General features: G+C 45.0%; 1 long non-coding RNA gene across 1 annotated transcript in view; it reads left to right on the top strand.

The window, feature by feature from the left end:
* The first annotated feature begins 3687 nt into the window (after nucleotides 1-3687).
* LOC143839860 (uncharacterized) overlaps nucleotides 3688-16484 on the top strand; it is a 32759-nt gene continuing 19962 nt past the window's right edge. Inside the window, exon 1 of the long non-coding RNA XR_013231915.1 lies at nucleotides 3688-3870. This is a non-coding gene — a long non-coding RNA (uncharacterized LOC143839860). The remainder of the gene's footprint in view (nucleotides 3871-16484) is intronic.

Genomic DNA, 16484 nt, shown 5'->3' with positions numbered 1-16484 from the left:
AGTCAAGGATAATAAACATACTTATTTTGTAAATATACAACGGCTTGGTGTAGTGGTTAGGAGTGCGGACTTCTATTCTGGTGAGCCGAGTTTGATTCTGCACTCCCCCACATGCAGCCAGCTGGGTGACCTTGAGCTCACCACAGCACTGATAAAGCTGTTCTGACTAAGCAGTAATACCAGGGCTTTCTCAGCCTCACCCACCTCACAGGGTGTCTGTTGTGGGGAGAGGAAAGGGAAGGCGACTGTAAGCCGCTTTGAGACTGGGTAGAGAAAAGCAGCATGTGAGAACCAACTCTTCTTCTTCTTCTGCCTTTGTATTCCATTTTAGTAACTGGTTGCTAATGGATTTTTTTTCTGTCATTTCAGACAAAGCCATTTTCATAACTACCTGCTAGATTCGTACAAACCCACTTGCATCAGGTTAGCAAAGCATAGTTGAATTGCATTTGAGGGAAACTGTTTTCTTCCATGGAAGATAGCACAGCAGAAAAGGGTGAAGAGAAAAGCTACACAGTTTGAAATGACCACTTCAGAGATGCCTCAATAATGGAAGGAAATCCGTTGTATAAAACCTGCATCCATGTATCGCTACTTGAATTTGGGTTAACAATGAATAACATCCAGCTTAGAATGATAATGTGAAAATCTTTTCTAAGACCTTTTCTGCACTGGCCGTGCCATGCCAAGCTGTCACCAGGTATTTGCAATGGGGCACGTTGCCCCATTGGTTCCTGCATCCTCATGGGGGACTGTTTTCACCCCATCCACCCTGGATTTCTGCCTCCAGATGAGGCAGCCAGGGTAGCGAGTTTCTGCTGTCCGTTGCAGAAGTGCAAGACACTTTTGTTCATTTTTAAGAAAGTAGGATTGTGTTACAATGCAATTCCACTGTCTGGGGCAATTGTTGTCCCTTCTGGGATGCCGTAGTCAGGTGAGGAACTGGGCCTGGATGGCCCAACTCTTCCCTGCCAGATGGGGCTGGCCCGACAGAGGCCCCATTGGCATTCAGGGCAATGGAGGGCCTGAATTGGGCCAGGTCTAGGCCGGGTCCAAGCCAGTGCTGATGTCATCTGAAAGCGGGCATTAGTCCTGGAGCCAGACCAGTGTCGGCCTGGGCCTAATTCCCCCTGCGGAAAAGGTATTAGTGTAGCAATTCCCTCCCACTCTAGTACAGTAGATCAGTGGTCTCCAACCCCTGGTCCGGGAACCAGTCCCAGTCCATGGATCAGTTGGTACCAGGCCCCGGTTCCTCCTCATCCTCCTCCCTGGCTGCTGCCTCAGGGGCTGCCCTGCCACTCTGCCGCCGGCTCACCTTTGGTGCTCTCCAGCAGCCGCCATGGCTGGGGCTCCCCCTCGGCATGGCACCGCGCAGCTGATGCTGGCAGCGCCCCCCTGTGGGCAGTGGGAAGTCAGGGGCACCGGTCAGAAAGCAAATGGAGCAGGGGCTCAGATGGTGGCAGCGATGTCCCTCGGCAAAAGACTACCCCCCCCCCGGGCCTCAGTAAAATTGTCAAGCGTTGACCGGTTCCTGGTGATAAAAAGGTTGGGGACCACTACAGTAGATGATACAAGTTACCAATGCTGAGAGGTGCTCCATGCCTTGTTATTACAAAGGAAGTTTTCTAAGAGGTTCAGACTTGGAAGCAATTACCATACAAACATTAACATACAACTGCTTTTACAGGAACAGAAACCAAATCAGCCAGTCTAAACAATAGTCTACAATTTCTAGCCATATCCGGCCTATTACAGTATATCTCCCGTCCCTTGTCCTTCTCTTTTTCCCCTCTCAGACCACTTCCACATGAGAGTTTTGGCTGTCCTCACCACTTTTTTGGCCATTAATGGCCAATAATGACATTTATCACAGTTGTTTGGGGAGCCTCAACTCAGTTCCTTGTTTTGATCATCCTACCACTGAGTGGTCATCTGTTTGTTTCCCCATATTTGTAGTTTGGCAACCCTTAGAAGGAGAGAAGGAAGCAGGAAAAAGGAAGAGGTTATGGGATTTTTGAAAAAATGGAAACAGGAAATACTGGATGAGAAGGAAATGTATCCTGCAAGTACTTACATGTTCTCACATGTCTTGTATTCTGTTAGCAAAGGCAAACAAATCTTTTGATTTGTGTAACCCTTTTGCCTGATTCCTGATACTTGAATCCTGTGCCTGAAGTTGTGAATGGGCAAGACAGATCTTTCTATAACCCAGGAGTCCATATAGCTTTAAAGCAATGGACTTTGCTAGGCAGCTAAAGAACTACAGGCTTCAGTTTCCATGAGTAAAAGCTATGGGAGGACCAGTGTTCTTTCCAGGCCTTTGAGGGAGAATTCCTTGGAACTAGGTCTGAGTCTTAGGATTGCCAGGTTCAGGTTCAAAATTTTTGTAGTAGATTTTGTAGTAGAGATGGTGGAAAGCAGGGTTTGGGGAATCTAGAGACATCAGCTAGATATAATGCATAAGAGTCCACTCTCCAAAGCAGTCATTTTATCCAGGGTGGCCAATCTCTGTCATCTGGGATATCTCAAAGTCCTACCTGCAAATTGGCAACCCTAGATCTGGAAGCAATCTCTGGGTGACTTGATATCACCTGACTTGTTTGATTCACTTAGGCTTTGCTGCTTCCTACTTTTCAACAGCGGTCACATTATGAAAGTCTGTGTGGTATACTGGTTAGAGACTCAGAGTAGGGTCTGAGAGATGCAGGTTCGAATCCCATCTTGTTGTGGAAACTCACTGGGTGATTTTGTGATAATCACATACTTTAAAACTAATCTATCTCACAGGTTTGTTGTGCAGATAAAATGGAGAGAAGAATAATGTAAGTTGGGAGTAAGTTGGCTTGGGAGAGCCTTGGGGCGGCGGGTGGGCCTGGCCGCCTCCTCCCGGCCGGCGGAGCGGCCTCGCGGCGTCTAGGACACCGTGAGGCCGCTCCGCCGGCCGGGAGGAGGCTTGGGAGAGCCTTGGGGCGACGGGTGGGCCTGGCCGCCTCCTCCCAGCCGGCAGAGCGGCCTCACTGTGTCTAGGACGCCGCGAGGCCGCTCCGCCGGCCGGGAGGAGGCTTGGGAGAGCCTCGGGGTGGCGGGTGGGCCTGGCCGCCTCCTCCCGGCCGGCGGAGCGGCCACGCGGTGTCGTAGATGCCGCGAGGCCGCTCCGCCGGCCGGGAGGAGGCTTGGGAGAGCCTCGGGGCGGCGGGTGGGCCTGGCCGCCTTCTCCCGGCCGGCGGAGCGGCCTTGCGGCGTTGGAGACGCCGCGAGGCCGCTCCGCCGGCCGGGAGGAAGCTTCCCCGGGGGCCTGGGGAGCTTCCCCTTCCCCGGGGCCTGGGGAGCTTTTTTTCGCTACGGGGGGAAGGAAAAAGGCTCCCCAGGCTCCGGGGAAGGCGGTCCGCAGCTCGCAGAGCCGTGGAGCACCTTCCTCGGAGCCTGGGGAGCTTTTTTTCCCAACGGGGGGGGAAGGAAAAAGGCTCCCCAAGCCCCGGGGAAGGCGTTCCGCAGCTCGCAGAGCCGCGGAGCGCCTTCCCCAGGGCCTGGGGAGCTTTTTTCCTCAACGGGGGGGAAGGAAAAAGGCTCCCCAAGCCCCGGGGAAAGCGCTCCGCAGCTCGCAGAGCTGCGGAGCGCCTTCCCCGGGGCCTGGGGAGCTTTTTTCCCCAACGGAGGGGAAGGAAAAAGGCTCCCCAAGCCCCGGGGAAAGCGCTCCGCAGCTCGCAGAGCCGCGGAGCGCCTTCCCCGGGGCCTGGGGAGCTTTTTTCCAAATTGGGGGGGGAGGGAGAAAACACCTCCCCAGGCCCCTAGCGGCCCGGCACACAACGCCTCCGTAAAGAAAATGGCTGCCAGCCAGAAGACGCCGCCAGGGAGCCCACCCACTCAACGGTAAGCCACCTTTTATTCTGCTCCAGTCTGCTAGCACCCATTTTATTTAGACATAAAATGGGCTTAATTTCTAGTCAATAATAAAGTGTAAGAATTCATGGTTATTCATCTTGTTTATGAATACAGCCTGACAAGACCCCAGAGGGAGAGACCACCATTCTGAGGCAAAGACATCCTCAGAAAGGTCTACTGATAACACCTCAGTGTGTAGAGATGCTCACTTAGCTTAGAATTAAGGAAAAGGAATCAAATGACTTGCAGAAATGAAAAAGATTAGGATGCAGTATCACTTTGAAAATTTAACCTCATAAGAACAGTAGCATTTAAAAGTTGAGCTGTTATTAGAATAAAATCTTATGTTGATGAAAACAAAAAAGACAAAGCTTTGGCAAATCTAGGAAAAGGGGAAGGCGTTCTGCTAGGAAAGAAATGAAATCATTAATAATCTCTTGTGGAAAAGTTAAGATTGCCAACAGTCCATTATTTTACTGGCCTGGGAAGAAAAGTCACATTTTGGCAGATAACCAGCATGGAGGACTGAAAAACCAGTTAACTTCAGATCAGATCCCACAGAGATTATTTCCCCTTGACCTTATTCCCCACCCCACCTGCCATTGCAAAAATGCTACATTTGTTGCCGTTGGCAATTGTGGTACTATGCAAAAGCAATATGCAAAGCAGTATTAACTGTTGAAAATATACTGTTACATACAGACTGTATTTATTGCCATGGCATTTGAATTCTGTATATTTAAGTACAGGAAAAAGTAATCACTATCATTTAAAACAGAACGCAAAGGAAGTTATGCAGCATGAATACACTTATTGGGTAAATTCATCATTTTTTTTAACCAAATGTAAATTGTCCTTAAGCAGTTTTGGAGGGTTCAGAATTTGTTTATTCTGGATGGCTCATGCCTCTTTAGCTTGGAGGTAATGAGTCATCAGATGACGTCCTGCAAATAAATTCCAGTCGTCTGCCTATTTTTGATCATATAGAAGCATACGATGCTGCTGGGAGAAACAGCAGCCTTTTGTGTTCATTTTTTGGCTAGAGAAGAATTAGTTACACAACTGTATAACCAGTGCAAACACACATGAATATAAATCCATACTGTGTAGATAAATCCATGGGTGCTCCTTGATGTAACTATTGTGCCCTGACATTGAATTAGGGGTGCTTGAACACGTATCTGTTTGGCTCATAGAGAGTTTACCAGTGGCAAACAGGGAGATTTTTTTTGTCAGTTCTCTACAGAAGACCACATTCTTGGCATGTTGAATCATTGAAAGACTTTAAGCTTGCATTAGCAGATGCCTCTAATACTGGAGGAACAGGCTCTGAAACAGAGGACTGCCCCCCCCCCCCGAAACAGGTATATTGAATGATGAAACAAGCCTTCGGATTTAAGCCTGTATTTCCATGATATTTGGATCATACTAGGATTGACATAGAGCATGAAGGCACCATGATATGGTTATATCTCATCAGATCTCAGAAGCTAAGCATGATTGGTATTGGAAAGTAGACCACTAAGGTAGATTCTGCAGAGGAAGACATTGACAATGTTACTTTTGCTTCTCATCTGCCATGAAAGCCCCTTGTTAGGGTCACAGTCAGTCATCTGCAGCTTGATAGCACTTTGCATGCACACACACATGCAATGCAGAATGGACAGCGGTCAGGAATTGTTGTTCCATCTGGTTTGGATCCAGACAGTCAAAGGATATATGGAAAACCAGAGAGAATCAAGTAATATCATTCATGCCAATCCTAACACGCTGCAATGTCATGACCGATTTATGCACACAGCGGAAAACAAATAAGCTACTGGAAAAGTGCATGAATTGACATTTTTATAACTTTTTGCAAAGATCTTATCAAACACATAATATTTTCCTAATTTGCCTTGATCATGTGTCTCAAAAACAGTTATGAAATTCTGTGCAGGCCATCAGAAATTTCTCATTCCCACCCCACCCCAATGTGTTTTAAAATATATATATATATATATATATATATATAATGTAAGCACTTACAGTAGGTTTTAATCTTCTGCCTTTGGCAGGCCTTATCATTGGTTCTGAGAAAGTGTTATTCAATTCAAATGCTGAAATTACCTCAGTCTTATTCAGACAGGAATGTGCCTCACAGGAGTTCAATTTGTGGGAGGCTTGCCTGTGGGAAACAAAACACGCAGAAGGGGGGAAATTGAGGCCATTTCCTCAAGGAGGGGTAAAACGCAAGTGGCTTCCTGCTTACGAACTCAGGATGGAAAATCTCACTTTTGCAGCCCTCCTCATGGGGAGACCCTCTAACATTCTCCCTCTGCTGCATTGCAGCTTTTTGCCTCCTGACGAGGCTGCAAGGAAAAGCAACACGAACTTCTCCCTCTACACCTTGGCTTGTCAATCATAGCAAGCCACCAGTCACAACACAGCAGTTTTCTCACAGACTGAAACTCACTACTCCAGCCCCGAATATTTTTTAAAGGCAATTCTGTGTTGCTCTGCAGTAATGCCACAACACAGATACATTTTAAATAGAAATCAATACTACCCCATTGCTATGGAGAAACACTAGAAAGACACAACATTCCCCCCCTTTGGGGGGAAATTTATGTTCTTTTCCACTTTATTTCTGTCTGGGTAGATTTCTGAGACCTTGAACATGATAAATGGAGGCCAAAAAGACATTTGTACTAATGGTTGTCTTTAAAACAAGGTGTTCAGACCCCTGTAAGATCGGAAGAAGGCTGCTAGATCACCTGCTCTCCCCTTCTCAGCTCATTCCCCACCTCCAGAAAACAAAAGGGGTTGTGTTTTGCCTGCCTGATCCCAAAAAGACCATCAACACTTTAAAGAATATTTTAGTTCACCTTTGACAATGTAGGTTTGCAGTTGTTCTAAAATATGGACTGTGCCATTTAAACAAAATTATTCAGAACAGGAAATGGAGAGGGGAGGTCAGGTGCGAGGGCGTACAAAGCTGCCATGACTATCATGCATTTTCCCCTCCATACGGTCTTATCCCTGGTTGCTGACTGGTTGCTCACCAGTGGTTTGAAAGATTTAGGGTGGTAAATCCAGTATTTTGGATTCCTAAAATGATAAGTTAAAAATGGCTAAATCACTCCCCAGCTACTGGACAGCCTCAAGATGTTGGTGTTGTCAAGTGGAGGGGGCTCTATATGCCACCAACATGTGAAGGCTGTCCAGGAACATTTTTCTCGTGCAGAAATGGCCTGAGTTAACACAATATTTGGGGGGGGGGAGAATAAGCTCAAGACAATATTTTAGGTTGATAATTTTTTAAGATTTGAACTGTGTTGTTGTTGTTGTTGTTGATGATGTTGTTGTTGTTGTTAGGTGCGAAGTTGTCCGACCCATCATGACCCCATGGACAATGATCCTCCAGGCCTTCCTGTCCTCTACCATAGCGATCCCCAACCTGTGGGCCGCGAACCACAAGTGGTCCATCAACTAATTGGAGGTGGGCCGCGAAGGACATCTTCTCCCCCCCCCCGGCCCTTTACAACACACTTTAGGTGTCATTGTCTCCCATCACTCCCAGATGGGACTATCTCGTTGCAGAGAAACAAGCTCAGGGTTCCCATTGATTTGTCATTGTCATGAGTTAAAATTTCCATGAAAATAAAATGTTCCTTATGTTCATTGTTGTGGCGTGCTTCTATCTTATTTTTAAGGGATGTTTAAACATTACCATAGCGATCAGAGAGCGTTAGGGCATTGGTTGAGAGTAGAGGAGTAAAATACCCCCCCCCAGGCCTCAGTAAAATTGTCAAGAGTTGAGAGGTCCCCGGTGATAAAAAGGTTGGGGACCACTGCTCTAACATTCTCCGGAGTCCATTTAAGTTTGCACCTACTGCTTCAGTGACTCCATCCTCATACTCTGTCGTCCCCTTCTTCTTTTGCCCTCGATCGTTCCCAGCATTAGGCTCTTCTCCAGGGAGTCCTTCCTTCTCATGAGCTGGCCAAAGTATTTCAGTTTCATCTTCAGTATCTGGCCTTCTAAGGAGCAGTCAGGGCTGATCTCCTCTAGGACTGACAGGTTTGTTCGCCTAGCAGTCCAAGGGACTCGCAAGAGTCTTCTCCAGCACCAGAGTTCAAAAGCCTCAATTCTTTGACGCTCGGCCTTCCTTATGGTCCAACTTTCGCAGCCATACATTGCAACTGGGAATACCATAGCCTTGACTAGAAGCACTTTTGTTGGCAGGGTGATGTCTCTGCTTTTTAGGATGCTGTCTAGATTTGCCATAGCTTTCCTCTCTAGGAGCAAGCGTCTTTTAATTTCTTTGCTGCAGTCCCCATCTGCAGTGATCTTGGAGCCCAGGAAAATAAAATCTGTCAACTATCTCCATTTCTTCCCCATCTATTTGCCAGGAATTGAGAGGGCCGGCTGCCATGATCTTTGTATTCTTGATGTTGAGTTTCAAGCCAACTTTTGCACTCTCCTCCTTCACCCGCATCAACAGGCTCTTTAGTTCCTCTTCACTTTCTGCCATTAGAGTGGTATCATCTGCATATCTCAGGTTGTTGATATTTCTCCCTGCAATCTTGATCCCAATTTGTGACTCCTCTAATCCCGCCTTTCTCATGATGTGCTCTGTATACAAGTTAAATAGGCAAGGTGACAGTATACAGCCTTGCCGAACTCCTTTCTCAATTTTGAACCAATCAGTGATTCCATGTTCAGTTCTCACTGTTATTTCTTGACCTGCATATAGGTTTCTCAAGAGACAAATTAAATGCTCTGGTATTCCCATCTCTTTAAGAACTTGCCACAATTTGTTGTGCTCCACACAATCAAAGGCTTTAGCATAGTCAATGAAGCAGAAGTGGATTTTCTTCTGGAACTCCCTAGCTTTCTCCATGATCCAGCATATGTTGGCAATTTGATCTCTAGTTCCTTTGCCTCTTCGAAATCCTGCCTGTACTTCTGGAAGTTCTCGGTCCACATATTGCTGGAGCCTAGCTTGTGGCATTTTGAGCATAACTTTGCTAGCATGAGAAATGAGTGCAATGGTGCGGTAGTTTGAACATTCTTTGGCATTGCCCTTCTTTGGGATTGGAATGTAAACTGACCTTTTCCAATCCTGTGGCCATTGTTCAGTTTTCCAAATTTGCTGGCATATTGAGTGTAGCACTTTTACTACATCGTCTTTTAAGATTTTTAATAGTTCAGCTGGAATGCTGTCACCACCACTAGCTTTATTGTTGCTCAGACTTCCTAAGGCTCATTTGACTTCACATTCCAGGATGTCTGGCTCCAGGTCAGTAACTACCCCATTGTGGTTATCAGGGATGTTAAGCTCGCTCTTGTATAGTTCTTCTGTATAATTTTGCCACCTTTTTAATATCTGTTCTGCTTCTGTGAGGTCCCTACCATTTTGGTCCCTTATCATACCCATCTTTGCATGAAACATTCTCTTCATATCTCCAATTTTCTTGAAAAGATCTCTGGTCTTCCCCATTCTATTGTTTTCTTCTATTTGTTTGCACTGTTCATTTAAGAAGGCATTCTTATCTCTTCTAGCTTTTCTCTGGAATTCTGCATTCAATTGGGTGTATCTTTCTCTTTCTCTCTTGCCTTTCACTTCCCTTCTCTCCTCAGAAAGCCATTTTGATTTCTTGCATTTCTTTTTCTTTGGGATGGTTTTAGTTGCTACCTCTTGTACAATGTTGCGAACCTCCGTCCATAGTTCTTCAGGCACTCTGTCTATCAGATCTAATTCCTTAAATCTATTTTTCACCTCTACTGTATGTTCGTCAGGGATATGATTTAGTTCATATCTGAGTGGCCTAGTGCTTTTCCCTACTTTCTTCAGTTTAAGCCTAAATTTTGCAACAAGAAGCTGATGATCTGAACCACAATCAGCTCCTGGTCTTGTTTTTACTGACTGTATAGAACTTCTCCAACTTTGGCTGCAGAGCACATAGTCAATCTGATTTCTGTGTTGACTGTCTGGTGATGTCCATGTGTAGAGTCGTCTCTTGGGTGAACTGTATTGTATGGGGTTTTAATCCAACAGTAAGAGAGGTGGCCTATAAGCCTATAAACAGACAGACAAACAGATACATTAAAGCCTTTACAATAATGTAACTGGAGACCCCTTGGCTGCCTCAAGGTTTTATTTTGAACTGCTTCAGTCCATTCTCCTTATTTGATGTAGACAGGACTTGGATAGCCTCCTGGCCTGTGCCCCTATGGCTAGTGAAAGCTCGTGGTGAAGAGATCTGGGTCCCTCTCTGGGAGATTGTAATTTTATCCCTAACTTTGGAAAACATCTTGAAGAGACTGTGGTCAGACATCTTTTGGAAAAAATAACAGCTCTTCAGATAACTCATGCTGTCTGAAATAGACAGGATGCTAATAGCAGCGAGGCTAACAACATGCCCACTAGACCCCTGCCCATTGTGGCTTCTAAATACATCTGATAAGGTCCCTCCTCCAGGAGATAATCAACCTTTCTCTCATAACAGGAGAATTACCAGAGGGATTAAAAGAGGCAGTAGTATACTTTCTACTGGGGAAAAAAAGCATCTTTAGACCTGTGATAGCCCAACAACTATTGACCCTTCTTGCACTTAGTGTTTCTTAGTAAAATGGTGGAAAGGGCTGTTACGGATCAAATATCAGCATTCCTGGAAGAAGCTTGGACCCATCTCAGTCAGATTTCCAGTATGGGTAGAGACAGCGCTAGTCTCCCTGATGGACAGGAGGGGGGGGGGGAATCAACGCTGCTGATACTACTAGATCTCTCAGCAGCTTTCGACACAGTCAACCATAAGATTTTAGCTTGCTGCCTCACCAATGCCAGAATTCAGTAGCTCATCTCCTTCCTCCGGGGTCGCAGACAGAGGGTAGCAATAGGAGAGAGATCATCGAGCCGCCAACAATTCACTTGCGTAGCCTTGCTCCAATTTTATTTAATATCTTAATGCACCCTCTTGCCCAATTGAAACAGAAGTTTGGCATGGAAATCTGGGCTGGTATGTCATCAATAGGCAGATGACACCCAGCTCTTCCTCTTGATGGATGACTGCTCTGACTCTTCCCCAGAAGCATTAGCCAGCTGCCTGGAAGCAGTGACAAAATGGATTAAGCAGAGTCATATGAAGCTCAGTCCTTCAAAGACAGAGGTCCTATGGCTGGGCAGGAAGGGACAATGTGAGGAAGTGCATCCGCCCATCCTGGATGGTGTGCAGCTATCAGTGGCTCATTCCGCCAGGAACCTGGGCATGGTCCCTCTCAATGGAAGCTCAGATCACGAGTGTAGCACAGCTGGCATCTAACACCTTTGCCAAGCTAAACTACTAGCACCCTACTTGGCCCCAGAACACCCAGCCACATTTAAACATGCAACAGTCACCTCTACTAGACTTCTGCAACTCGTTCTACACAGGCCTACCCTTAACCTTCATCTAGAGACTACAGCTGATCCAAAACGCAGTGGCCAGGGTCCTCACAGCAACACCATGGAGATCCCACATCTGGCCTATTCTCCAACAATTGCAGTGGCTACCAGTCAAATTCCGGATCAGGCTAAGCGCTCTAGTAATCACCTTCAAACACATATGCAGTCAGGGCCCAATGTACCTGAGGGACCGCCTTTCTGCATATGCCCCTCAAAGAGCTTTGTGCTCTGCTGCCACCATCCTGGACCAAAAGAAGCCCACTTGACCTCAACCAGGGCCAGAGACTTCTTTGTCCTGATCCCCACATGGTGGAACAAGCTCCTAGAGGAGATCAGGGCCCTAATGGAACTTGAACAGTTCTGCAGAGCCTGCAAAGGGGAGCTTTTCCACCAGGCATTTAGTTGAGGTCTACCAGAACTGGCAACACCGACTGGGCCCCTGAACCTACCTCCCAGGCATCCATGGACCTGAACTGAACCATGGACCTGTTTGATTTTTATTCCGTTAAATTGTTATTCATTATTATTCATTATTATTCATTATTCATCATCATCATCATCATCATCATCATTATTATTACCATTGCCGTATTTTTATTTGACACAAAACCTGAGTTTGACGTGTTGCTCTTTTATGCTCCATGTGAACTGCCGTGAGTGTCAGGGGAGAGTAGTATACAAATTAAATAAGCAAACAAATAAAGAAGACACTCATTTTTCAAAGCTTTTCACTTCACCTGATTTGTGTGATTTATAACCTGCTATCTTAATTAATTATGACGTAAGATGTGAACAGGCCCAGTTTAAGGAGTCACAGGGCCCACAGCACCAGAGCCAGTTTAAGGGCTGGTGGGGCCCTAGCAGGGCACAACTGGTGCTGTTACTTGTGCTGCACAAATAACGGAGGAGCATCTTTCCCAGGGATAGTTGGAACTTTGGAAGCAACTGACAGCTTTATTTTGCTGAAAATATTTGCTGGTATTATTCTGAACTTAAACTTCCTTAACATAAAAAAGAAAACAACCGAAACAAATTATTTGAGTATATTTGTTTTTTTTTAAAATAGTTATTTATATGTTTCACGTTCACACGAAATGTTTATGAGACTTGGCAACACATATTGTCATTCCACTCTGGGGACTTTCATTCCCAAGCACAGAGCAGATTTATTTAAATCCATTCCACATTTTCACTCCAACATTGCAGTACTGAAATATATTTCATTGTAGCCCATGCAAATTAACTGGCATTCATACCTCCTGTTATACACAAAGACCCTTCAGGCATCTCCCAGTTTTCTCAATGGGCATTCTTGTCATAGTAAATCACAGAGATTTACTTAAAATGCCTTTTAAGTAATGTTTAAGTAATGCCTTACATGTGCAAACTTACAATAAACTCACATAAAAACAAATCTCACATGCATTCTTTTGTTTAAATGGGAAGGAGGCTAAGAGTAAAAATACACTTAACTTCTCACTTACCGTATATACTCGTGTATAAGCTGAGTTTTTCAGCACAGTATTTCACACTGAATAAGTGCTCCCCGGCTTATACGTGGGTATATACGGTAATTGAAATAAAAGCCTGCTCCAGCCAGCCAATAGTTACATTGCTTCTGTAAGCCTGCTGTAAGCTGAAGCTTGCTTGCTATGGCTGCTTGAAGGACAGCAACGGTTTGACTGAGGGACTCTGATGTTTTTTTCCCCTTTTGCCTTCACTTCTTCCAAACTATTCTTTTGGTTTCTGTGGGTGGGATGGGGTGGGTTTTGGGGTTGCTTTGGGATTTACTGTGTATCCTAATGTTTATTTCTTCTTTTTTTCTAAGGGGCAGCATTGTTTGCCTTTTCTTCTTTTAAAAGTTGATTTTTACAGTTCTTTCTTTCAGTGTTGAGTTTTACAGTTCTTTATTTCAGTGTTTTGTTCTGGGGGGGGGCACTGTAGCTTCTAGTTAGAGTAGTCCATTCTCCCAGTTTGGTAGCTGTTGTACTTGTTGTGGGAGGTTGCCAACTTTGGGTACTGGTGTTCTGCTCTGGTTTGCTGGCCCTCTTTTGCACTTGCAGAGCTAGGTCACTGTTTTTTCTTTGAAATAACTATTCAAAAACATTTAACCTACTGGTGACTCAATTAATGTAAATTTACCAGTAACTGCTGCATTTTCCACCCTCAGCTTATATGAGAGTCAATAAGTTTGCCCAGATTTTGTGGTAAAATTTGGTGCCTTGGCTTATATGTGGGTTGGCTTATATGCGAGTATATACGGTACTTCATCATCAGCTCCAAGTAGGCTGCCCATCCCTTACCAGCAACTGTTTGTATTCTGGGGTGCAGACAGGCAGACCAGCATTAGTTCTGTGAGTCTGGAAAGTGCAGGAAGATCTAAATAAATACTTACAGCCTGAAACTGTAAATAGAGAACAAGTAAATGTCTGGAGACACATAGTAACTGAATGACTTATTGGCCTGGCAAATAACCTTGGCCTGGCAAATAAAAAAAACAGTATAAAAAACCTTACTAAGGTCAAGACTGCTGTGCCAGAGAGTCTTCCTTTTAGGGTTGCCAGCTTCCATGTGAGGCTATCTACCCCACCTCCCTCATGGGGAGTCTGCTATGGGGAGAGAAAGGGAAGATGATTGGAAAATGCTTTGAGACACCTGAGGCCTGCTGGGTCACTGCGGCCCATTCCCAGTTCTCTCAGACCTCTCACAGACCCACATACCTCACAGGTTGACTATTGTGGGGAGACGAATGGAAAAGGTGTTTGTAAGCCACTTTGAGACTCCTGTGGGTAGTAAACAACAGGGTACAAAAATCCGTTCTTCTAAGGAGCAACCATGAAAGAAGCATGGGGGCACATAACATTTTATCAACAGTGAACAAATGGAGAAGAAAAAGCAGGGTGGACACCTGTGTACTATGACTACCCCATGTGTATTAGGGCAGAGGGGCATTTTGGTGTCTGTGGCCTAATTCACACAAGAAGGGAAATGACACAGAACTGGGAGGAATTGGTTGCCATGTAATCTTCTCCTAAGAAGTCTGATTTTCCCTTCACATATCTGAAGACATGGCTCTGGAAAGCTCATCTGTAACCACTATGCCACAATTCCCAAAGGTCAGTCATCTTCCACACTCAAGGAACATTACAAACCACAGGTTCTTGACACCCATATCTCCACATCCATGCCCTCATTTGCCACCATGCCACCACAACCTCCCACACAACACACACATTCAACCGCATGCCCTTACAGACTGGACAACTCCTCCCCTTCCTCTTCCCACTGCCAAGCTCTAGCACCCATTGTATTCTTGGAGACAACAGGCTTTGCCCCTAGTAGACAGACAGACAGAAAGACCGACGGACGGACGGACGGACGGACGGACGGACGGACGGACGGACGGACGGACGGACGGACGGACAGACAGACAGACAGACAGACAGACAGACAGACAGACAGACAGACAGACAGACAGATAGATAGATAGATAGATAGATAGATAGATAGATAGATAGATAGATAGATAGATAAAGACCTAATTTGGGAGTGTTATTAGGACTGTATAAAAATCTGTATCCAGTGTGTCTTGGGGTGGATGCTGGATTTTAAACATGACATCCTGCATCTATTAAAATGGCATTTTGAAAGAATTCTCTGGCATTGTGGATAAATTGGTTCTCTCCCCACAATGAGCTAAAATGAAACTGAACTTCTTAATGGTGGATGCATCACTGCCTGGCACCCAATTCTGGAGTTTCAGTGGTCCTCTCTCCCTCCCAGTTTTATCCCTTGACAATGCTTCCCATTCTCATTGGCACTGTGGGTTAAACAGCTTGGCTATCCTATGGTACCTTCAGTGGCAGGGCTGGCAAACCCATCAGCTTGTACTCAGGGCATGCCCTATCTGCCTAGATATGCATCTGAGTACAACCATCCATGGGGGAAAGGAACCACATGGCACCCCTGGAACCATGGGGCCTATAGCATGTCCTACATGTCCTACTAGAATAAACTGCTACTGTATATGAACCCCAAGACATTGCAGCAACATTCGAGACTGACTATCGCTTCACTGGTTATTATATATGATGTATACAAAACATTATTTAATTAATTTATTTCTTTATATACCACCCTCTTATGTGGCTCAGGGTGGTATAAACATGTTTTGTAATATAATATTATTGATGTGCTATAGTGTGTAATTGGGTATATCTTTCAGTGCATTTTATAAAACCAGACACATTTTAATAAGGTCTGTATTATGTTTTCATAAGCATTTTTCACACTGTGCTCATATAGTTTTTTGGCTGAATACTGAAGGTGGAATACCAATGCAAAAGAAAAAATATCTAACAGACATCTGCTTGGAAAGTAGGGTCAAATGGAGAAGTGAAAAAATAATCAGATGGGAATTCACTATGAAACCAGAGGAAACCACTGGTACAGAAACGACCAATGTCTGGGCATCAGTTTCATTGAAGTGTTTTTGATATGATTTGAAAGTTAGAGGAATAATGAATGATGCAAGCTACCCTGAGCTTCTTGGAAGAACAGTGGAAGTCCCCAGAGTGGAATGATAGAGAAATTGGTTAGAGGGACATGTTCCTACGCTTCACAAAGCCCAAGAGTAAATAAGAAAAATGCAAGGATGAGCACCAAAAAAGAGAGGCAAAAATGAGATACCGAAGTTGCTTTCAATGAAGAAAAGGAGGAAATCAGGGTCCAGATGAGTGGTAATTCTTTGACATTAAAATCAAATTACAAAAAATAATGCAAAAAGCAAACCTTACAGAGCAAAAGATTGGGGAGAGAATTCCCTCCATTTTTCTTCCTCATGATCCACCCATTCACGTGGTGAGTTCATCCTGAGTCAACTATGATTTGGATGCAAAAAAAAAAAGAAAGAAAAAAGATCAGGACTACTAGCTGGTTCTCTCACTAACTTTCTATGGTCTCTGGACGTTTTGCCCTTTCTCAACTTTGCTCTTACAACCAGCTTGCTGCCTTCTTTGCCATGCTGGAAGTAGCAGTGGTTGTGCTGGTTGGCAGCCAAGGAAATGAGGTGCTGCCAGCAGCTGCTTCCAAGTTGCCAGGATGACAAAACATACTTGCCACTGGTGAGTCACAGCACCTTTGTGGATGGCTCATGTTATTGTTTTCAAAAAAATA

Source organism: Paroedura picta, chromosome 6 (genome assembly GCF_049243985.1).
Source record: "Paroedura picta isolate Pp20150507F chromosome 6, Ppicta_v3.0, whole genome shotgun sequence".
NCBI classification, from domain to species: domain Eukaryota; kingdom Metazoa; phylum Chordata; class Lepidosauria; order Squamata; family Gekkonidae; genus Paroedura; species Paroedura picta.
This window is presented reverse-complemented; position numbering and strand designations above follow the sequence as displayed.